General features: G+C 34.1%; 1 protein-coding gene and 1 long non-coding RNA gene across 2 annotated transcripts in view; one reads left to right on the top strand and one right to left on the bottom strand.

Annotated features, from left to right (window-relative positions):
* The window catches only part of LMO3 (LIM domain only 3), a 238,396-nt gene that overhangs the window by 149,833 nt on the left and 63,097 nt on the right, over positions 1-25,466 (top strand). The window lies entirely within an intron of this gene.
* LOC129049067 (uncharacterized) overlaps positions 11,586-25,466 on the bottom strand; it is a 239,567-nt gene continuing 225,686 nt past the window's right edge. The window contains exons 4-5 of the long non-coding RNA XR_010135732.1: positions 15,287-15,336; positions 11,586-11,671 (exon numbers count right to left, since the gene is read on the bottom strand). This is a non-coding gene — a long non-coding RNA (uncharacterized LOC129049067). The remainder of the gene's footprint in view (positions 11,672-15,286; positions 15,337-25,466) is intronic.

The following is a 25,466-nucleotide window of genomic DNA, read 5'->3' as shown; positions in this document are numbered from 1 at the left end:
TAAAGCATAAAATAAATAAACTTTTATAATGATTTAACCAAAATATACAGTCAGGCGCAGTGGCTCACTCCTGTAATCCCAGAACTCTGGGAGGCTGAGGCAGGCAGATTGCTTGAACTCAGGGGTTTGGGACCACCCTGAGCAACAGAGCGAAACCCCATCTCTACAAAAAATACAACAACAACAAAAAAATTTCGCAGATGTGGTGATGTACACCTGATCACACCACTGCCCTCCAGCCTGGGTGACAGAATGAGATCCTGAGATTCGGTCTCAAAAAAAAAAAAAATATATATATATATAAAAAAATATGTATATGTATGTATCTATATATAAATATCGATATTTATATATCTATATATAAATAAATATGTATATTTTTATACATATCTATATATAGATAGCTCTCTATGAGAAATTTTATATATTTATATATATTTTATATATGTGTATATATAGATAGCTAGATATCTATCTATATATAAATATTATATATTTTATATATAGACATATAGAGAGGAAATATATATTTATATATAGAGAGATAGCTAGATAGCTATATATAGAGAGATAAATATTATATATTGTATATACATCTGTATATATAGATAGCTAGATATCTCTCTATATATATAGAGAGAGAGAGAAAGAGAGAGAAAAAATAAGTTTAGCATTTAGAGGGATAGGGGTCTGTAAGCTCATAAAATCCAATCCAATCGTCCCACCGTAAAGAAGAAAATCAAGGCCCAGAAGGAATGCCACCTGTGCAGCGTCACCTAGTTGTGAATGAGTGCTGAGTAGAGAAATCAGGAATCCCAGACTCGTGCTTTTAAGCCAGGCAAACTATGATGCATGGATTAAATTGAATTTGCTGCTTGATTTTGTTAGGGCTGAGTGACTTATATACATTTAGTGGTTAAAAATATTTAAAAAGAATAATTTTCACTGCAACAGTAGAGTGGAGTAGCTGTGACAATGATTGCACTACCTACCATGCCAAAAAAATACCATCTGGCCTTTGACAGAAAATGTTTGTTGACCAATGACTTAAGAAATGGGTTTAAAAATTAAATCCTGAAGCCTGCTTTCTACGTTCACCAAAAAATAATCTGTACAAAATTTCTCATTTGTCAAACTCAGATTTTTTTTAAAGCGTATTCAGAAAACTCCTAAAGACTTATTTCCTGCATTATTTGGGCTTGAATAGTTCTTTGTTTTAGGCAAGTTTAGTTTGGTTGCATGGACTAGAGATACATCCAAGCAAGCTTAAGATAATTAGCTAAGGATGGAGCTGGAACTCATGGAAATCCAAAATCAAGATATCACTGAAAAGCCCTCCCAGAGGCTGGAGATAAAGGGTGTTTCTGAATTTTAGTTAGCCTTGCTACTTTAGAAACAAGAATTCAATCACCTTTTTCCTGGTGCTCTATCATACTTAACAGCCATACTCCTCATAAGCGTTTCTTGTTCTCCAGTATCAACCGCCTCTTTTGGTTTATTTTAGCTCTGTGCTACTTCAAAACTTGACTTTTGATGTGGTCCCACACAGGCACCTTAGTCTAAACTCAGCTTTCATGGCCTGATTGGAGTAGCAAATCTGATTAGCTAAGTTGATTCCTGAGGCATTAACCTGATTACTCAAAAATGTATCTGCTTAGCTTTACTCATCCTTTATTCTAGCTAACTGGCTGCTGGCAAATCTGTGATTTGGCTTCTCTAAGATCAAGAATTTCTTCATTCCAACCATTCCTGATTCAGAAGATGGCAGCCTTGGAAGAAGCAGCTCCCATCAGGGGCTAGCCCAGTGATGTTTTCCTTTAGAAGAAGCTGTGTTTGGGGCACCATTGACCAACATAGTTCTTCTTGGTTTCCATACGTAATACTTTTCTCTACAGCTAGATTTGAAATCCCTTAAGGGAAAAAAAAAACTTCTACTTTTATATCCATGGTTGTTCTTGATAAATCTTATTTAAGGATGCTCAGAATAAGTTGTGGCCTGAATGATCAGTCTACCAACTAGTATAACAAATAAATCAACAGACTTTAAATTATTCAAGACCAAAATATAAAAAACAAACAACTGCAAAAATGTATTAGGTTTTTTTTAGTAAAATGTGATTTGTGTGTATGTGTGTTTCCTGAATAGCTAGGTATTCAAATCAGCTCTCTACTTTAGTTCAGTTGAAGAGATTTTGATTTTAATTTTCGTATTAAATGTATTAATATAGTTTCAATAATAAATAGTTTAATAAAGCATAAAAACTTATAGAGTTTAATCCCAGAGAAAAACAGGGAACCTAGAAATAAGTTAAAAATAAAATAAAGTCAGGGGAATATTTGCATATTAATGACTAAATTTTTTTCCTCAAGGTAAGAATGCGAATAGAAAGAAACTGCCTACCTGGGCTTCTCTCATACAATGTCCCCAAATTTGAGAATCCTTATGTTTGGTGGCCCTGAATCTAAAGCTTTTCTTTAAAATCAAAGCTTTTAATATCAGTGAATAGTTGCGAAATGCAATAATACTTTATAGTGTAACTTGACAAAGAATCATTGGCTAATGCAATGCTCTTTTTCTTTCACAAAATTGGTGACAACCACAATCCAGAATTTATAACAGATAAGAGTCTCATCTGTTAAAACATTGAGGGAAAAATTTCAGGTACCATTTCCATCATTCAGGATTAAACTTTAAGTTAAAAGCAAAATATAATTTTATAATATTGTTTATTTATTGTCTCCCCAAAGCCTATTCTTTTAAAAACTCTATTTAATGAAAAATATAGTGTAACTTAATTCAAGCTCATTTAGGACTTCATATTTGTACTCTACAAATAAAATTCAAGACAGTGATAGCAAAAGCATAATAAAAATCTAAATTCAGCTCTTTCAAAACTATTATATATATATGCTCAGCAAAGAAACAAAGCAAATATTTAAGTAACTATATATATGATGATGAATTTTTAAAATTAATTTAGATAACCAGAATAATAGTAAGTGGTCACACACAATGTTACAGATTTGAAATAGAGAATGCACTCATGTATGTTATAAATAATAAAATTGATTTTCTTTTAAAAGTACATTAAAATAGGTGACAATAGTGATTATATATCTATTCCATAACATCAGTTAAATGTATCCATCTCCCTCTGACATATAAATAACACAATATAGCATTATTCTTCCTAAAAGAAACTGACTATATGAAAGTTCAACATATGGGGAAATAATAACATGCCTACAAAAGTAAAGAAGCTCTTATGATATGACATTAAATTCTAGATCTAAAGTTGTTCTGGGAATAGTTATTTACACTGCTGGTAAATTTCATATTAGAGGTCCTAGTCTATTGAGTACTTTCCTCCTATTCCCATCATAAAAAAAAACACACACACATAAAACAAACATTTCTCTAAATATAAAAATCCTGTCCTGGACTTCTAATATCTCTGTGTTTAAAGTCCCCACAAACTGCCTCTACCTGTAATGAAATATCTATATATATTCATAGTTATCTAATAATTTATACCATTATTCTGATAGCTTTATTTTATTATAAATTTTGTAAGAAAGAGTTTAAAATTGATTTGTTCCATAAGAAGAGTTTGTATCTTCTGGATGATTTGGATACAGAAAGTCTGTGTGAGTGGATCATAAAATAGTATTTTATTAAAGGCAACCATATTTTAATGCTGAGTTGGACACAAATTATTTAAATCATTTAATTTTTTATTTGTCATACATTTATCTTAATGTTAACATAATATAATATACTACAAAAGACTGTGTGCTACATTACCGGCCAATCAAATCCTGTCCTTATTATGTAAATTTGGTATTATAATTGGCTATCTTCCACCCCTATTCCCCACTTTTCTTCTGCAATATTACTATGTATAGGAATAGCCCAATATCAACATAGTTCACCAGGAAACTTGTCTTAGTCCTCTCCACACACATGTCAATAAATAGCTCAACATCTGTATAAGATATATGGAAATGTTCTACTAATATGGACGTTTACATATTATATTTGTGTGTGTGAATCATTTCATTGAGTATTATAAAATATCAACTTTAGAAGTTCTTCCCCTCTATATATACTTGTCCTCCCACATGTGAAATAATTCAAAATATGTGACTTAATTTTTGTGATTATTAAGTCCTATCAATGAAAGAGAATCTCAAGTCACACTAGAAGAAAAAAATATTGCAAGTAATTTGTATATAAATAAGAATTGTGAGTTTATTGAAGTTGGTAAGTTTTTTAATAACATGCAGCCAGGCACAGTGGCTCATGCCTGTAATCCTACCACTTTGGGAGGTCAAGGTGGGTTGATCCCTTGAGTCAAGGAATTTGAGACCAGTCTGGGTGACACAGTGAGAGCTCATCTCTAAAAAAAAAATACAAAACTTAGCTGAGCGTGGTGGCACATGTCTGTAGCCCCAGACATGGGAGGCTGAGATGAGAGAATCACTTGACCCTAGGAGGCTGAGGTTGCAGTGAGCCAGTATCGCACCATTGCACTCCAGCCTGGGTGACAGAGTGAGACCCTGTTTTAAATATATATATATATATAAATAGTATTTTGTATATGTGCATGGAATAAAGACAATAATTTTTTACCAGACCACCTAGTAAAAGATTTTACCTGCCTACTTTCTTCCACTGAAGTAGCAAGTGAAAGAAACAGCTACTATCCTTTTATTCCCAATATAAATTCTTACTCATTCTGTGCAAGGGAGGAGATGTAATAAATATATTCTTTTTTCAGAGAGCAAAACTTACGTCCTTCCCAGTTACACAAATTGGCGGTAAAGTAGAATAAAATGAAGGATCCGCCATGTTGCTTTTGCTTTCACCATTAGTGTTAAGTTAACAGTTGCCTGCTTTTAGGAAGGTCAAATACTAGAAAATTAAATATGCTAGAGATGAGAAAAATTTAAAATTCACCCCAGACCTGCATGAAATCTAGCTAAATATTTCTGACTGGTTATTTTGCTTAACACATTATTTACTGTGAAACACAGGGAGTCTCTGGGAAACTCCATTTCAGTTCTAAAATAAATGTAACAGTACTAGTACCCATAGAATTTTAAAATTTCCCAGTTATGTGTCACAAACTTTGTAATTTTTAGGTACCAGGGATTAGAGGAGAATGTTAAAAATCAAGAGATAGCTGGGCATGGTGGCTCACGCCTATAGTCCCAGCACTTTGGGAGGCTGAGATAGGAGGATCACTTGAGGCCAAGAGTTGGAGACTAGCCTGGGCAACATGGTGAAACCCCATGTCTATTAAAAATACAAAAATTAGCCAGGTTTGCTGGCACAGGCCTGTAGTCCCAGCTACTCAGGAGCCTATGGCAGGAGAATTGCTCGAACCCGGGATGGGGAGGTTGCAGTGAGCTGAGATCACGCCACTGCATTCCAGCCTGGGTGACAGAGCAAGACTTTGTCTCAAAAAAAAAAAAAAAATCAAGAGACAAGGAAAAAGACGGGGAGAGTGGGAAAATAAGGCAAAATCAGGGAAACTGTTTTCCATTATGACAACCAATCAATCATAAACTTTGATTGAAATCCTCCTTAATAGACTAAAACACAATGTTTTTGTTTGGATATACCTGTATTTATTTATTTATTTATTTTTGGTGACAAGTAGTTTTCCTGCCAGATAGCTATGATTTTTACTCACGTTATTTTTTCCCAAACTCATAGATTTCTATCATAGAGATATAGGCCTTGGGAAATTCTCTTCTTTTTCAAGTACATTTGGCAAAGCAATGGGAAATTCTCTTCTTTTTCAAGTACATTTGGCAAAAAAAAAAAAAAACCTCATTTTTGCCTTCTAACCTCGTTTTGCAAAAGCAGCATGGTGGATCCTACATTTGACAAAGGAATGGGCACAGTGCTTTTTCTCTGTCTAACCTCATTTTGCCATGTCCTGGCCATCTTCATGTCAAAGTATTCATGTCCATTCTCAAAACAATGAATAAGTAAAGCTGTCTTAACATTATAAATTAAATTTACTGTCCATATATGTTTTAGCCAAATACTCTGCATAAAGTTTTGAAGTTATATACATTGCATTTTTCAAAAAATGGTTTTCAAAGGATCATACGTTGTTTTCTCTGGATCATGAAATTTGTACAATTTACTGATATTTCCTGTGATATGTGTTTGACTTGTGATTTGGAGCCTACTACTCCGAATGGGTTGCCCTGTGAACGTGGACCCACACAGGACCTAGCCCAAGATTCATGTAGAAGGGCTCTACTGGGATTTAGTGCACCTTTGAGCAAAAATATCAGAGTATGAAGTGTGGAGGCTGTTGGCCCATTGTGGCCTGTGGGGGTAGTGAGAAGTCATCGTGGCAATCCTCAAAGACCAAGATCTATTTTGTGTTGTGACTAAATCACAGGAGGATATACTAATCTAATGTGCCCAATGGCAGCTCCTGGCCCAGATCACAGATCTAGAACCTGGGTGAGGTACTATGCAAAGATTTTGATTCTATAAATCAGATGGTTGATGCTAGGCTCTACTTTTTAAACAAAGGTATCACCTCTGACAATGTAGATAGACTCTCTGAGCTCTAGTCTTTTTATTTACAAAATAAAAATTATACCTGGGCCATGAAGTGGCTGTGAGATCTTAAGCAAAGTCATGTAAAGAAGTGGTTCACACACAGCAAGTGCCTATAGATAGCGCTAACCCCTCTTTTTTCCCCTTAAGAATTTCCCTAGAGGAGCTTAAGAAAAATTCCAGGGCCAGTTCGCATTTGCAAGAGATAACGAAGCTCATTAAAAAACAAATCCTTGCTTCCTAATGAATGGCATAATATGGTAGGAGGATGCACACCAAAGGTGGTGTGGACTCATGATGGAGGGCCATATAACTCGCTGTGATTATTCATTGTGAGGCATGGAGTCATTGGAGCTAAGTCTGGGGCGGGTGATCATTTACCGGAGAGCAGTATTGAAAGGTAATAAAAGAGGAAGTAATCAGATCAGATTCAGATTTTAGATAGATAATTCTGGTAGCAAAATAGATCATAAATTGGGGAATGGAAGCAAGAGTGAAAGTGGAAAGCACAAAGTTGTTTGTTTGTTTTTGAGTCTACCTCTGTCGCCCTGGCTGGAGTACAGTGGAGCCATTTCCGCTCACTGCAATCTCTGCCTCCCAGGTTCAAGCGATTCAGGTGCTTCAGCCACCAGAGCAGCTGGGATTACAGGTGTGCACCACTACGCCTGGTTAATGTTTGTGTTTTTAGTAGAGATGGGGTTTTGCCATGTTGGCCAGGCTGGTCTCGAACTCCTGGGCTCAAGCAATCCACTGGCCTTGGCCTCCCAAAGCGCTGGGATTACAGACAGGAGCCACCGTGCCTGGCCTAGAAAGCACAGAGTTTAATAGTTCTCTTGAAGCATACCAAGAGCCTGAATGAGAACAATGACAAAAGGGCAGACAAACAGCTAGAAAGTAACATCAGCACTTGCTTTCAGTCCTGTGGAATAAAAGGCATAAGGAACATAGGAAGAGAAGTTTTGAAGGAAAAGAGAAAAGATATCGCTGAAGGCTGAAAAAAGCAAATGTTTTTCATCCCACCCACCTTGTTTAGGTGATCCTTCCTTGCTTCCTTCCTTCCTTCCTTCCTTCCTTCCTTCCTTCCGTTTCTTTCTTTCTTTTTTGCAGGAGCACAGTGGCACAATTTTGGTTCATTGCAACCTCTGCCTCCCGAGTTCAAGTGATTCTCCTGCCTCAGCCTCCTGAGTAGCTGGGATTACAAGCGCTTGCCACCACGCCCGGCTAATTTTTAGTAGAGAGCAGAGTCTCGCCATGTTGCCAAGGCTGGTCTTCAATTCCTGGCCTCAAGTGGTCCTCCCACTTTGGCCTCCCAAACTGCTGGGATTACAGGTGTGAGCCACTGTGCCTGGTTGGTTTAGGTTAAATTCAGACATTAAACATTTCTTGTTTACAAACAGAAAATAATAGCTCAGGACTTTAGAGATTATAGTTTCATCAATATTTAAGGGGTATTATATATGTCAATAATTAATGAAAACAATATTAAAATAATATGGTGTTAGGCTGTAGATAAAATATTCATATATTCTGGCCCTAAAACTAAAATATGTGGTTTGATAATAGACTCTTTTTCTTCTTTCTCATTTGTGAAGTTAATTACACAAAAATAATTCAAAAGGGAATTACCTTTTGAATTACCTTTATTTTAAGAAGAACATTTTTATGAAATCTAAACTGAACTGGAAAATCCAGACTATGCAGTCACTAACCATAGAAGAATTGATCACTTAAACTTAAAAAACACATTTCAACATAATTTTAGTCATAAAACCTTCAACCATTTTATTTAAAAAACTGTGTTTTTCTGGGACTGAGCTAAACTTCATTATCATCACTATTTGAACCCTACAGTTTGAAAATAACAGTGTGACTCAACATGCTAATGTATGTTATCTCTTAAGACCAGTACAGATATTAATGTCATTAGTCAGTGAATTAGTCTCTTTCCATACCTAGTCTAGGCATTAAGGATTCAGGTGCTGCTTGTACCACTCTGATGCCACTTGGTCCACAGTGGCTTTGGGTGAGTAATACAAAATTTTTGTTCTAATTTTATTTGTTTGCTTCTTTTTTTCTTCCTAGAGAAACGTGGAAATCCATACAATTTCATTTTTCATTTTAGAAGCTGTAACCTAATTGCACATGGCTTGTCCTGCTAGTCTATATGTCTTCATATAATTTGAACTGTATTTTTTTTTTTTTTTTTTTTTTTGAGATGGAGTCTCGCTCTGTCACCCAGGCTGGAGTGCAGTGGCACAATCTCAGCTCACCGCAAGCTCTGCCTCCTGGGTTCACGCCATTCTCCTGCCTCAGCCTCCCAAGTAGCTGGGACTACAGGTGCCTGCCACCACGCCCAGCTAATTTTTTGTACTTTTAGTAGAGACGGGGTTTCACCATGTTGGCTAGGATGGTCTCAATCTCCTGACCTTGTGATTCACCCGCCTCGGCCTCCCAAAGTGCTGGGATTACAGGCTTGAACTGTATTTTAATGTATGGCCAGTCCCAGATTTTATTAAAATATTTAAAGAATTATACTACAATATATTGTAATATTTTCCACATGTCAATTTGGTTTCTACTGTAGTAGACACACAGAAATACCTAAAACCTGGGAAAATTAAAACCTAGGTCTATCAGCTTTTAATTTCAGTAGTTACATAGGAAAGCTTATATGCACAATTAGCCTCTATGATTGAACCATGACCATGTCATTTAAGTTGACCATAATTGCATCACGTAGATTCATTGGTATTCTTAGAAATTTTTAAGGAATATATGAGATGACAAAATAATCCTCAGAAACTCTTCAAATAAAAACTTCCTACCATAGGAAAATCAATGCTTAAGATGACTCTATTGCACTAATTTTAATAACATGCATCAGTACCATTTTTTAAAATTTTATCATTAAAAAAATTTAAGATGCCTCTTTCCCATGCAATGAATTCAAATACTCTCAACAGTTATCCTGGGCAACAAAATTTGTTCTACTGAGTTATATTATTTTATTCCAAGTCCCACTGAAAATAAAATTGATCGTGCAGCTGAGTTATGGTCACTATAATTTGCTTCTTACAGTTATATCTTAAATGTCATCCATACCGTCTCAAATATAAATTACAGGATAACTCTTTGTTCCTTCTTCTCTGCCCTTATTTTACTATTGCTTAAAACTTTCAAATAATCACACTCATTTATTTAAAGCTTTGGGGTTTAATATAAAGCAGAAAACCAAACCACATAACCACAATGACACAAATTCAATGGGTCATTGAATCGCTAGCTTTGCCAGAGAAGAGAATCTTCAATGAACTACATTTGGCATGTCTTTTGCAAGAGTTTCTTTGAAAAAGGAAGATAATATTTGCATGTCATGTTTTAATGACATAACATATAGAAAAATCTAGAGTGATAATGAATTTTTCACTCTACTCAAAATTTCAAAGTAGAACTCCTTAAAATCACTTTATTGTATATGGAATAACATTTCATTTGTAAAAAAATCAATTTCTGCACATTTTCAGAAATACATTATAAAAATGAGATAAAGTTATAACTGAGTAGCAGTTGAGATGTGACAACAATTTGGTTATCACATATAGTCTGGTTGATTAGACTATTTGGCTCTATTTGGCTTGTATAATCATGATAGAAAAGGAGTTAAAAGGAACTCAAAAAAATTAAAAAATTAAAATAAAACAAAGAAAAGAAATGCTGAGATTTCAACCCTTGAATTTTGAAGAAGTGTTAGAATTGTAGTATCATTGACAGAGTGGGCAAGTCATAGAGAGAGGTTCACTTTTTGGGAAAATGCTGTAAGTTTGATTTGTGCCAGTCATACATTCAACAAAGAATGTTTAACAGGCAGTTCAAAATAATAAGTACCACTAAATAATGCTTTAAATTTAACAAAGTACTTTTGTAGTTATCATCTCATTCGATCTTCACAAAACTCTATGAGTTGATAGTCAGAACAAATCTTATCATAATCGAATTCACTTCATAAATAGATTTAGGAATGGAAACAATAGATTTGAGGAGAACACAAAATATTTCAACCCTGGTGCTTTTACAGCTTTTGATACTTTGAATCTCTACTTATAAAAATAAGTATTTTATCCCAGCCTGGGCAACAAAGCAAGGTCCCATCTCTACAAAAAATACAAAATTCAGTAGGGTGTGGTGGTGAGCACCTGTAATCCCTGCTATTTGGGAGGCTGAAGTGGAAGGATCAGTTGAGCCCAGGAGGCTGAGGCTGCAGTGAGCTATGATCAGTCCACTGGACTCCAGCCTGGGTGACAGAGCAAGATCCTATCTAAAACAATTTTTTAATAAGATAAAATAATTTATCATTATTGAAATATTTATAAACTTTATTGGAAGGTTATTTAGAGTAAATCCATGAACCAATTTAATACAATGGTCAACTTCTTACAGACTATCATTAAATAATTTCCTCTTGTCAATTACTATTTTTCTTTTACTGAAAATATTTTAATTTTGATCAGTACATTTTATGACAGAAAGCTGATTAATCAATCAGTTTTGCTCATATAAAAATGTCTTAATGTTTAGCTTTCTGATTGCTTGCTTTTGGTCATTATTCTACTAAGACAAATTTTCCTGGATCTAACATTATAGATGAATATTTCAATAAGATGTTATACTATATCCAATTTTATTTAGTCACATTTTATTTCTTGTGCAGTTGTAGCCTTTCTGTTTTATTTGGTGTTGATTATTCCTAGCAATTTCACTTATTATTAGGGGTCACCCAACCAAAACACTATTGGGGTTAAAATGATAGCGTCAAAATCGAGATTGCTTTGAATTGGATGCTATCTGCATTTAAGGGGTACTTACTGCAAAATCTGAAGTAATACTCATTTTAGGAAGCAAAATGAAAAAGATGAAACAGAAAAGGATTTTGAGATCACTAAAATTTAAGCTTCATATATGGGAATCTCTAGCAACCAATATTTCTTCAACAGATTATATTTTCTACATCATTGCACTTCTTTTATGCTAAGAGGTAATGAGTGAAACTTACCATCTCAGACCAATTGGCATGGAGCAGAAGTCCTGAATTGAATGAGATAAAAGAAATCATTTCATTGGTATAAAGAATTTCAGATGAAATTTTTAACATTGAAAAATAGATGGAACAAAAGTAGATGCAACCAGATGGGATTTCAAAAGTACCCACTTGGATTGGTGAGCAAAATAATTTGTCAATAACTGTATTCAAGTTTTGTTAAGCCACCACTGAAAACGTTTAATGCCCTAGACTACTTTCTTCACCTTTTCAAATAGAGTAATTCCATCCCTTTTCAAAAAAGAGCTCCCATTCTTTAGCAACAATAATGAAATTTGTATTTAATATATGGAGATATTAAGGCATTAAGGTGATTAGGGTGATGCCACAAGAAAATAAAATAAAACCCTTCACTCAGAAAAACTAGAGGGGTAAGAGTTTTAGAGTCATAAGTTTTAGAGTCAGACACATACATTCAAGTGCTTTCCCAACCATGTGAATCTCTTATGCAAGTTACTGTCTCCTTCAAGTCCTCAATTTCCCCATTTATAACTTGGAGACAATCATAGTTCTTATTTCATAGGTTTTTGTGAGGATTAAGTATGATAATACAGAATATTTAGGCCAGCTTAAGCAACACATTAGATATTTAGCAAATATTATTTAACTAAAGTATACAATAATACATGTTTTTAAAGTTTTTTATATGTTCAAAGGACTAAGATGTAAAAGTTTTACAGTAAATCGTGACTGTTATTATTATAGCATCACTCTCTATTAGTATAAACATGGACTATAGAATCTAGAAAATGGTGTTATAAAATACCACCATCCTACATGCTACAAAAATATGTTATTTTAAAAATACACTTGTGAAGGGAAACCGTAAAGATTTTTACACAAACATCTTCTAATAGAAATGATTTTGTGTTTTAGCTTTGTCAACATACAGCAAGTGATATCAAATATTTCCTACATTGTGTTTTAAATTCAATTTCAATTTCAAATTATCATTCTAAACGGTATATAAGATTTTACAAAGTAAATCTTTTTATATTCATTTTTGTAAATTATACTATATGTATTACCTCTATAGGCCTTTAGAAGGATTTTTGCTATTTGTAAGTGAAGTAAATTTTCAAGCTCTGTTGCCTAGAGTAGAATCTTAGTTTCATAGTATAGTACAGAATATTTCTTAGCCTTTATGTACACAGAGAATTGTTTTAAAAATCAAGAGAAACAAATTATGATGACAACATTTTGAAGAAGAAAATTAAAGCTTTACAGGAATCAACCTAATCTTACAGTTTCTGTATTAATCCATTGTACTCTTGAATAATTGTGAATAGATATCAGAATTACAGCCAAATTTAAGAAACTCTAGGTTTTTAATTATTCCTCAAAGAGTAATTACATTGCATGTGAAATATCAGTGCTTCATAAATATATTTTTAAATAGATCAAGGTGATAAAGAATGCATAAAGTAAGAAGGGGAAAAATAAACTAATGAAATAGACAATTGTATTTGAAGTAGTCATTTCTAATTACAGAAAACCTTCATTGATGTCTTCTACCATTAGAGAAACCAAACAGAATTAAGTAAAACACAAACTATATACTCTAATAAGAAACGCAGATGTATTATTTTCAAATTCATAGTGTACATTTAGCTGCTAATAAAAGCACTTCTAAGTAACAGTCTTTCATTGCGTGCTTTAATAAATAGGTGGGAATCATTTGAAATTAGACCCATTTGTATCACACAATGTGTTAAAATCTTTAAAAACAGCTTGGTTAAAAGCCTCAAGCAATCTTGTTTACACTATTAGCAAATCCTTGCTTCATAGATCATACAAAAGTAAATTTCAGCCTTGCCTAGTTCAAATTATCATAAATTCTGAATTATATTCAGCATTTTAAAGCTGGAAGGGACCTCAGAGATCTTCCAGTGAAGTCTACAATAATGAGATTTTCCTGGCTGTTACATCTAAAATGCATGCCATATGTATAAACAAATTCTAAACATTGTTGACTATTTTCAAAAATGTTAGTGACATTGTATTGTTACTTCAAATGGTATATTTTTTCAAACACATCAAGAATTTCATGAGCTATTCAGAAACTTTTTGACAGCATGATTTAAAATCATTAGCAGTGTGTTGCATTGTTTATATTCCTTGCTTTATCATTTTGTTTTCTTATCCTACTCAGCTCTAGAAAGTTCAGGAAAATAGTCTTTACACTAACAGTTTGACTACACGGTATATACGAATAACATAGCCAACAATTTCAAGAACTTATAAAAAGTCAAACCAGAACTATTACACAGATCTGAAATCACTAGTAGTGGGAGCCACCATGTGGCTTTCTACACACATGAGAGAAAGCTTACAATTTCACTCCAGTACTCTGTTCTGCTGAAGTGTATTTTATACTGGGAGGAAATCAGAGAGGCCCTTGTATGCAACATACTGCAATTGTATAACTAACATTGCAAGTTCCATGAAATTGGCTCTCTCCTTGCCAGCCTCCTTAACTGCATATTCTAGTTCTCAGAGACTTTTCTAGGACCTTATGGGAAATTTATCAAAATATGCCGTCACTTCAAGCAGGAAGAAGTGGGGCTTTTGTCATTTGGACACCATCTGCCCAGTCACTGTACTCCCTGATGTAACCTACTTTATTTATCCATGCAATAAATATTTATAGAGCAACAACCAGGTACCCAGCATATGCTATGTTGCCAAGAGGAATGCAAAAGAAATGTTAGAGTTTCTGACCTCAAAGAGTTTTAAATCTGATTATGGAGAAAAATCACACTTTTGTGATGCAGATAAATTACAATACATAATAGTCTGCTCTAAGTGCCAGAAGCATGGTACACTTGATGTTTCAACAAAAAGAGGATCAGTACAGACTCAAAGGCAAGAAGATACTCTGTAGAAGATAAATCTGGATCTAGATCTATTAGCCTGGGTAACATTTTCTAAGGCTGGACATTCCATGTGTAAGAAATATCTGTGTCAGGAAGTCAACAAAATAACTCTTAAAGTGCAAAATGACTACTTTCTCTGCCATTACACTACCAGTACATGGTGGCTATTAGTCATACATAATTATTTAATTTAAAATTAATTAAAATACAGGCTCACTTTCTCAGTCACACAAAATATATTTCAAGTGTTCAATATCCACGTGTGGCTAGAGACTAGAGTATTGTACAATGTAGTTTGAGAACATGTCTATCATCCTAGAAAGTTATTTCAGACAACTCTATATACTATTTACTTCACAGCAAGATCAACCTAAAAGAAGTAGAAGACTCAGTTCAGGACACAGAAAACTTGATTTAATAATCAATGAGCCAAGACAAAAAAAAATCCTGCATGGAAATTCCACTGTGGATGCAAAGTATATTTCAGCACTCCATAAAGCCTATATGTCATGTAGAACTTACCTTCTCAGAAGGATGGTAAGGAGGCATATAAGGAGGTAGGAAAGGAGGGGAATGAACTAGCTTATTTGGAGACGCCATATATACAAATGGGAAGTGGAATAACAATTTAGCAATGTCCAAGGGCAATATGAGAACCAGAGAAAGGAACAATAGAAAGCAATTTATGGATCTGACAGAAGTTCTATCTTGCAAGTATCAGCTCACCTGTAGACACAGCTAATGCCTTAGATTGCTGTAAACTTCAGGTGGTTTGTCTGTAAGAATAAAAGAAAATCTAAATTAAATGGCTGGAGGAGGAAAGAATTAATAGGGGCAGAGGAGGAGGAGGAGTTATGAATATTCTGTTGCTTCAGTCGCCTCATCGTGTTGAAAAGGATAAAAATCTGGGAAGAAGAATTCTAAAGTAAGAAACATTTCTTGTACAGCATCTCTGATGACCAGAGATTACAAGCACTCCTTAGCTCCCAGTACATTAGGACATTGTAACCTCCCTTTTTCTTCTTTTAATTATAATATTTACACATTTATACAGAGTATCCTTAGCCTCCCCCCCAATAAAAACCTTGTTTATTGTTTATTTCTAATCATGATGCTATCTGGTAATATCCAGGGGAACCTAGACCATGGAAACACCTCTTGACCATGTTATCGGTTGTGACTGAGATTTTAATAGGTAACTAACAGGGCCCAATTGGTTGAATTAAATCTTTAATAACCACAAATTAACATTTACATATTTCTCACAATCCCTGGCATAGCTAACTGATTAATGAGGGAATTTGGGTGACATTGTGTGTGTGTGTGTGTGTGTGTGTGTGTGTGTGTGTGTGTGTGTGTGGTGTGTGTGTTGCTAATAATACTTAAAGAATTTTTAAAGATGTGGCAAATTTTAGAGCTGAAAAAATGCTAAGAAGAAATATAGTTTAAGACATTTGTGTTAATATATAAAAAACTGAGGCCTAAAGAATTTAAATGATACCCTTACAGGCACATAGTTTAATGACAGTTATGTGATCCTATGTCCTAGCCCAATGTTTCTGTTTTATTACACTCTGATGTTAATTGTGCTATTACTTTTAGTAGTCAACATATTAGAAACAGCTCAACTATCAGTTCTAATCTTGGCTAATCAAATAATATGTGATTCCATTTAGAGTAATTAATATATTTAGCCACAAAATCTATATATCTTGATGGATATATAGATTTTATGAATATATACCTATCTTCTTTGTTTCTTGCTTTATCCTTATCTAGAGTTGCAATATTTGAAGATGGATAATCAGATGCAAATTATTAGCCAACACAGACAGAAATGCATCTAAAACCCTTCTGCTTGACAGGCTGTTACACTGATGGCTTCTAAAGCACCATGTCTCATAGTATTCACACTCTGGTATAGTTCTTTCCCACTCTAGGCTTGGCCATGTGACTTGCTTTGCCCAACGGGACAGTGGCAAGTGTGATGCAAGCAGAAGCTTGACAAATAAATACTTGTACATTGGGACTTGTCTTCTTGGAATGGTTCTTCGTGGAAGCCAGCTGCCATGCTGTAAAGAAGGTTGAACTAAAGGGGAACTTTATGGAGGAAAGACCCTGGAAGATGAGGATATCTTAGATAGTCCATGTCCAGCAGAGACCTAACTAAACGCAAGCACATGAATAACCTCAGCTATAGTACAAAAAATAGAAAACCACCCCAGCTGAGCACAGCCAACCTAAAGCTGCTTCTTAATTTTCACTTTGTCATACCATATGGTAATAATGTAAACACAATAGACTCCTAAAAGTATAAAACTGTATATTTTCCTTGAGCAGCAATTATGGAGATAATCCAGTATAACAGCCCTATTTTTTAATATTTTGTATGACTGGGCTCTATAGGAACAACTGTAGTATTTCTTATTGGAGGAAAAACAAAGGTGGCTTGGATCTTTGAACTATTGCTTTAAGATTTTACTTTTTTAAACTTTATGGAATTTTTTTAAATTATGGGAACTCAAAGAGTATTTAGGAAGAAGTTTTAATACAACAAGTTTTTAAAATTTGATATTAGTCTGTATCTTCTAGTGAAGAAAGTTATGTATAATAACCTTTAGGAGTAAAGGTCTCAACATTGTGTATTTTTGCCTCAGAATACATCTTTTTTGATCTGGCTAACCATCATCTTCATTGCTATTAGCAATTTATATTGTTCTTCATTAGTCACTTGTATGGTTCATGTATAATTCTGCTCATCATTTTATACTCTTATGTGACTTTGTTGGTAGTATTAGCTGTTCTTTGCTTATATGTAATCCTAAACTAAAAACAGTTAGAGAAAAGATATTTCTTTATAATTTTGCCCTTATGAATGTCTTTACCAAAATTTACCTGAGTTATATGGTGCAGTTTTTCAGAATTTAATGCAGCTTCTAAAGTCACTTAGGCAGTGAAGTGGATGTGTTAACTAACAGGCATGCCTCCAAAAAGGTGATGTCAAGCAAATTGGGGAAATATTTTGTACTCTTGCAGATTTATGATGAATTTTCATATATTAAAGGTGATGAGAAGGTAATTACACTAATTTTGTTCTTCGGATTTACATGGTTATAGAAATGCTTTCTTGCCAAATAGGTTATAATTGTTCAAGAAACAAGCTGCTTACAGATATCTTAAAATTATGAAAGCCAAAAGGGTCTCTGTTTTACTCTTTCCAGAGCTGTCTTTACTAGTGGTTGTTTTGGGATAAATATTCTTAAGTACCTACTGGAAAAGCTTCCACCTTCTATGACATCCCTCTGATTCCTCTCTGTCATTCCTCTTCTCTCCTGTCATCTTTTTTCTCTCTCTCTCTCTCTCTCTCTCTCTAATATTGCCTCTCTGGCTAGCCTCAGCAGTGTTGCTCTCCTTCTCCAAGTTTATCATTGGTTGACCTCAGGGATTTCAAAGCTAGCTGATCATCAGAATGACTAGATCTTTTGAAGAATAAAACAAACAAATATCAGTTCTGGGGCAATTGCTTCCCTGGGATTCTGAGTCAGCAAGGGTAGTATGGGAATAGTAAAACGGCTTTGCAAATTTCCCCAGATAAATCTAAATGTAAACCAGGATGGTGAACAACTGATCTGCCTCCAAACTTTACTGGCCGTAAGAAGAAATGTGTTTTGGACTTCAAGCTTCTTCATAGAGAAAGAAAAGAAGAGATATGATAACTAAATGCAGTGCCTGATGCTGAATTGTATCCTGGATGGAGACAGAATGGGGTGGGTTATAAAGGATCTTAATGGGACAATTGATGAATTTTGTGTATGGACTGTGAATTAGATAATAGTATTTTATGGACGTTAAGTTTTTCTGATTTCTATAATTGGGTTTTAACTACTTCAGAGAACATTGAGATTTCATTTTTTCCTCTTGTTTTCCCAGAAACACATGATAAACTATTCAAGGGTAGAGGGGCACAATGTCTCCAATGTATTCTCAAATATTTAAAGGAAAATTTGCATGTATGTATACATATGAAGAGGGAGACAGAGATTTATAAAGTAAATGAGGCAGCATACAAATAATTGTTGAATTTGGGTAAATGGTATATAGGAGTTTCTTGTACTGTTTTAGCAATTTTTCTGTAAGTTTGCAATTATATCAAAATTTATTGTTTATAAAAAGCTTTACTGTAGCTGAAACTAAGGGTCCTCAAATGTCTTTCCAAAAAATGTAATGCTGAACTATCTGATTCAGAGTAATCGAACAAATAGATGTCAAGAAAGCAGTTCGGAATCTACTGTCGTATCAACTGAATATTAGAAAAGTAATTTTTTAGATGTTAATACCATTATGTACTATAATTGTACATTACACTTGAGAGTTGAACAATAAGGTTAAACTGATTGAAGTATTAAGTGACATAAAGATTGTTTCCTTTTTTCAACTCAAATGATGGGATACAACCAAGAAAAATAATATAAAGTACTATTTTCTAAAAATCTATGAAGCAGTCCTATATTAGGCAAGATATGGAGCACATATCTGATTTGAAGTCAGAAAATGTAAGTTCAAATTTATTTCTTACTTAGTGTGGTGTCTTGAGAAAGTTGGCCAAGCATCCTAAGTTTCCTACTCTGTAAAACAAATCTAGTCATGATAAAGGCCTCATTAATGAGAGAAATAAATGATTTTAAAAAGTTGACAATATATTGCCATATAGATAGCAAGCAGAAACTATCAAGCATGATTCTCAGCCATGTAAATACAGTTTTCCCGCAGTATCCATGTAGAATTGGTTCCAAGACCTCCCGCAAATATCAAAAGAGCAAATGCTCTAGTCACTGATAAAAAATGATGTAGTATTTGTGTATAACCTATGCACATTTTCCTGTATACTTTAAATAATCTCTAGATTACTTGTAATATCAAATACAATGTAAATAGTTGTTATACTATATTGTTTAGGGAATAACAACAAGAGTATGTCTGTATATGTTAAGTGCAAATGCAGTTTTTTCCGAATATTTTTTATCTGTAGTTGGCTGAATCCATGGATATGGGACCTACAGTTACAGAGGGCCAACTGTATGATATTTTGGACATCTCACAAGTGCTAGTTAGTTTCCTAGGTCGTTGGACCTAACAGGAGGCTTCATCTGAACTGTGAGGTTTGCAATGAGACATGAGAAATATATTTCCTGGTGATGGGGAAGCGGTGGGAGTTGAAGAGAATCAAATGAAATCACTGGATTACAGAAATACTCTACTGCTTGATGAAATATCTAACTTTGCACCTAAAATTTTGATCCAAATAGAGAAAGGCAAAACACCCAATCCTTTTGCACCATGACCCTCCCATGTTTGGGTTTTAAAATCTGATTCTTTTAGATTCATTTAGAGCAATCTTTCAAGTCATTTGTTTTGTAAAGGTACATAAATGTTCATTTTGCTGACCTTTATACATACAAACCATCCTTAAATGGTTTTTACACAAGAAAATACGTTGTGTAGATATGAAATTCTTGGTTCACAATATCATCCTTTTAAAATTCTTATTTTTCTTTTTTTGAAATATTTACAGTTACAGTGTCTGAAGCTAGCTGGATACATTTTTCTTTGGTGAAAATCCCTTCTTTTCCTTTTTCCCCCTTATTTGGATACTTGAGTTTCTAAATTATTATTTGTTTCTTTTGCAGTTCAGAAGTTTTCAATATGAGTTTTGTGGGTCTCCTTTATCATTTGATCTTGAAGTTAGTAAAGTCAATCAATTCTGAATATGTAGGTCAAACAGACAATTTTTCTGTTATATTTTTATTTACTGCTTCTATTTACTATGTTGTAATTCTTTATTCAGGACCACTAGTTAGTTACATATTGAAGCTCCATAGTAGGTCTTATAAACTATCATGTTCTCTTTCATACTTTTCATCTGTTTGTCCTCATCCTGTACATTTTATGACAGCTTCTCAGCCCATCCTCCCTGTCACTTCATTCCTACTTCAGTATTACCATTACTAGAGTTTAGTATTCTCAGTACCTTTTAAAGTGTGGGGCTTAATTTTTCTGTTACACCTTAAGTTTTATTGAAATTCTCTTTTAGCTTTTCTGTCTCTCTTTTGTACCTCACCCTTTTCCTTGTAGGCTGATTATCCCGCTCCATGGAGGTTCATGAAGCATTTCTTTTTGCATTTTATTGAACATAGCAAACAGATTCCAGAAATGTTCTCTTGAGTCTTACAAGAAATCAATTTTAAAAACATATTCTTCCTTTGGGCTTCCAGGTTGGTAATTATTTTCCCCTTATTCCACAGTAATTCTTGGTGCTTAATGTTTTGTTTCTTTTTACCTCTCTTTACAGATGATTCAATGGAGTACTTTCTAAACTCAGTGACTCTCAGAATATAGGATGGGTGGATTGTCCTTAGACACACCCTCTGACCAAAAAAATAGCATGGCAACAATGACAACAAAATCTCCTTCTCAGATTCACATCTAGAAAGGAAGTTAATTGCCCAGATTCCAATATGATTTTTAGTTTTTAACTGAGATGGTGATTTCTCTTTTACCTCCTGCCTGGTCCTCTGAAACTCTGAGAAGATACAATACACAACAGTCTAAAAGTCCCAGAATTCAACGTATTTAGGATGTTTCTCTCACCATCTTCAGATCATTTCTTCTGGAGGGAGAAGCAGCCAGTATGCAATGAGCAATCAGTAGTCTCTCCCTATAGCTCCTGCTTACTTGTTTCTGAAAAATGTTGTTTCTAAATGGGGAGTGAGATGGCAATTGGGGAACCAGATGGAGGTCTGAGAATTGACCTAAAATTGCCTCAACAATCAACATTTGGGCATTTTTTTCTTTGGTTAGAATATACTCCGGGTATAGACCAGTGGGCATAACATGATAAAACTACAAAGTGTCTTCCTATCCACTTTAGGTGTTGACTTTGTCATGAGATAAAACCTGAGAGTGCCAAGAAAATTGGCCTAACTGTAATTAGTAGGTGTTCCACCTAGATTCTTAGCTTTAGTGTATTTGAGACTTGATGCCATGATTGTCTTTTTAGTGTTTTCTTAAGTATTTTAGGACATAATTAGGAAAAGCTACATCCTTTTAAATGTCTCCTAAGATGTTCCATCACTATAAGTAGACTCTTAAAGGTGTTATTTGATATCTGATAGTAATAACTAATAAATATCATCTGCCTAGCCTAAGCATTCTTACCATTATAAACCTTGTAAAAATTCTAAATTTCTGTATATTACAGGAAGCTGTTGTAATTCTAGTTTGTGTTAAAATTCCATTGACCTCCATTTTGTGTCTCCTTTACTTGTCACAGAAAGCTAGTGATTTTAAGTAATGATAATTTTATTTAGATTAACTGTCCATTGAATCTTTCTATTTCTTCTTATTTTTCTATCTTGCCATTCATGCAGTAAACATTTAAGTACTTACTGTGTGCTAGACTGTGCCCTGCAGATACTGAAATATATGTTCTGCCTCTAAGAACTTGTGGTCTACTCATGAAGACAGATGACAAAATCAACATTTACAGTATGCTGTAATAAATCTATTTAAATATTTGCATAATGTAAAAATATCTAATTTTATTGTATTTTTTTTTTATTTTTGAGACAGGATCTCACTCTGTCACCCAGGCTAGAGTGCAGTGAGTGGCATGACCTCGGCTCACTGGAACCTCTGCCTCCCAGGTTCAAGCAATTATCTGCCTGCCTAGGCCTCCCAAATTGCTGGGATTACAGGCGTGAGCCACCGTGCCGGCCCTAAAATATTGAAATGTTATCAACTAACATCTGACTTTACTTTGCTTAGATTTTTATTTTTATCAATAACTTAGATTTAAAATTTTCATTCTAAACATTTTCTTTAGCACCGTAACTTCTTCGTTTAATTCAAATCAGTTTGATCAGCATTTAATAAATGTCTACTGTGAGCAAGACACTGTACTTGGCACTGTGTGGTATGCAAAGCTAAACAAGACGAAATATGAATCCTCCAGGTTTTTAGACTAGCAGAGAATACAGACTATCCATAATTCACTTTCAATAAACCACAGAAAGTGTTAAAGAAGCACAGAAACAGAGAAGATCACAACAAGAGTGATTGTACAATGAGGAGTAAAAAATTGAGCTGGGCTATTTGAATATGATAATAATTAGTACCATTTATTAAGATGCTTATATAAGCTAATCACTATAGTAAATGCTTTCTGTACATTGCCTCTAATCTTGGAAAATGAAGATATTTTTAAGTTTGCGTTATCTACATCAGTTCAGAGGGCCTAACAAAAATGGAATAGCATGCCTTTGAAATATTGCTTAAAAATCTTTCCACCCATTTCTTGGGGAGGAATGAGGGTAGGGATGAGATTCAGTGGAATACAATTACTTGATGCAAACACAATAAAAATTAAGTACTTAGAGAATGATTGGGCAACCATTATCTGCATTAAACTTAGCGCCTTTGGCAGACTACATTGCCTATCAGACCTGGCTTACAGCCACATAAAGATGTAAACTTTCTAACAGTATCCAGACTCAAAAAGAAATAGTTACAGGATTGTAAAGTAGGTGCCATCTTCTTTTAGATTGTATACATCTAACTTCTAAAAGAATTCAACCAAGATAAACATATTAAATTTGTCTCTGAAATATGAAGTGGTGACAAACGTTTTCCATGTAAAAATAAATATTACAACTTTAAAATAAAACAACTCTAAATCAAATTGAATAGGGACTAGCAATAGCCAGAATTGTGGTTGGCCCAGATTCTTAAAAGACACTATCGTTTTAAAGCCTCAGATAAGTTTTCTCTTAGCAGTGGCTAATGATTCTGTTCAATATGTGGAAAATTGAAACAGAAGTGTGTAATTTTGGAGAGAAAATTCCATTTATGAATGAAAACTTACAAAATTTGCAGGAGGGACAGGTGGGTCATTTTTACTCTGCCTTCTTAGCTTGTTTTACATGAAATCCAGTCTGCTGTGATGTCTGTATAGGTAAAGAATTAGCAAACATTTTGAAAGCTCATTTAGCATATTAACAACATGTGAGTTACAACTGGTCATGCAATATAATTTAAACTGAGAGCACTTTGCTCTTGTGGAGTGATTCAGAGGAAAGGTATCAAGCCTGTTAGAAACTTTGTTTTGTTTGTTTAGCTGTTTTTTTTTTTTTTTCTCTCTTACAAACTGAAGTAAAGTATTGCCTATTGTTAGGCTTACTACCCACCCTAGGTTATTGGAAATTAAAACTCATTTTCATTTTCCTCAAAAAGTATTCATTGTCTTTAAAAAAAATACTATCCATGGAAAGAATTGTCAGGGAATTGAAGCCTGGCATGGTTGCTTAATAGTTCAATGCATTGTATAAGGATATTTAAAATAATTACATATTTTTCCCAGCTGCTTGGAGGCATATGAGAATGCCATGTACTACTTTGTTCAGAAAGTGATTTTCTTTTAAAGTGATGAAAATTTTCTTTCAAATGAGTACAAACAACATGATATTTATTTTATTTTAAATTATTCTGAAAATAATCTCTGGTAAATTATAAAATTAATCTTAGGGCCTCATTTTAGTTTCTTCTTTTTATCCTAAAAAGGTATTGAATATTAGATTATTTGGTTTCACTTTCTGCTTCCATTAAATTAGAAGGAGGCTGCTTTGCCATTTCAACTGTATAAGAAAATGACTAACCCCATTTATTTCTTTAAGGATTACTCTTACCTCAAATTTGTTCACAAAATGTTAAAATAAAATTACACTATTGTAAAGCTGCTCCCTTCTGACCAGGGTAAATTTAGGGTTCTAAATTTAGTGATATTTTGATAGCAGAGGCTATGTTTCCCTTAAAAAGACATCGATACTATTACAAAAATTAAATGAATAATGTGTGTTATTTTTAAGAATCTTATTTATTCTACGTAGTTAGACTTACAAGTCAAGCACTAGTTTGATATAAGATAAATTTGTTTAATCAATCACTGTGACTACTGTAAAATCAGCATCCCTTTAGTATGTTGCTGTAAGTGTAATATCTAAGTGTAATTTTTAGGCAACACACTAGTATATCTGAGATGGCAATAGAGCATTTGAATTTATTCTGGAAAAAAATAATAAATTAGATAAGATCTTACTAAATTTTAGATTAATTATCCCTCAAACAATCTACCCCATATGTATTTATGTGTAGGAATATGCATATCTGTGAATAATAGCAGAGAGCAGAGAGAGGGAATGAAAAAATTGAGAAGTATCTCTTAGAGTCAGTGGAGAATTTCTCCTAAGTGTTAAAAAGCCATTTAAAACAGTATTGAGAACTCGATGCTGCCAGGTTCAAAGTGTTCAATTTCAAAACCCTCAAAAAGACAAATATTAACTCTTTGTCTTAGGATACTAGGCCACATTTTTTTTTTTTTTTTTTTTACCAGTAAGAGTAATCTTGTTGCTGGAATTATTTAAGCTACATATTTCTTTAGCACGGCAAAATGAAAGTGAATCCTAGGCACCTGTGTGTGGGAAAGTAGTCTACAGCAAAGCCCAGAGAAGCTGGGTGAAACACCAACCCAAAGAGATAGCGACCAGGTGCAAGCTGGACACAGGGGTTTGCCAACTTGAAATATGGGTTCTCTCAAACTTTATGTTTGCCTTATGGCCTGGGGCTTTTATTCAGTATAACATTAAAATTCCTAGAAAAACAGCTCACTCCAGTTCTGCACCTCAGTCCTGTGGGGGTTTAAAAAAAAAAAAAGATGAATGTAGCTATGAACTCTGTTCATCTTCAAACTAATGGACTCACCCTCCCTCTCCCATCGCTCTCTTTCCCCCCTCTTCATAACACCCTTTGTCCACTTTTATGAATTAAAACATGCACACACACTTGCACACACAGG

This window comes from Pongo abelii, chromosome 10 (genome assembly GCF_028885655.2).
Source record: "Pongo abelii isolate AG06213 chromosome 10, NHGRI_mPonAbe1-v2.0_pri, whole genome shotgun sequence".
Classification (NCBI taxonomy): Eukaryota; Metazoa; Chordata; class Mammalia; order Primates; family Hominidae; genus Pongo; species Pongo abelii.
Note: the sequence above shows the minus strand (reverse complement) of the source record. Positions and strands in the feature narration are given on the sequence as shown.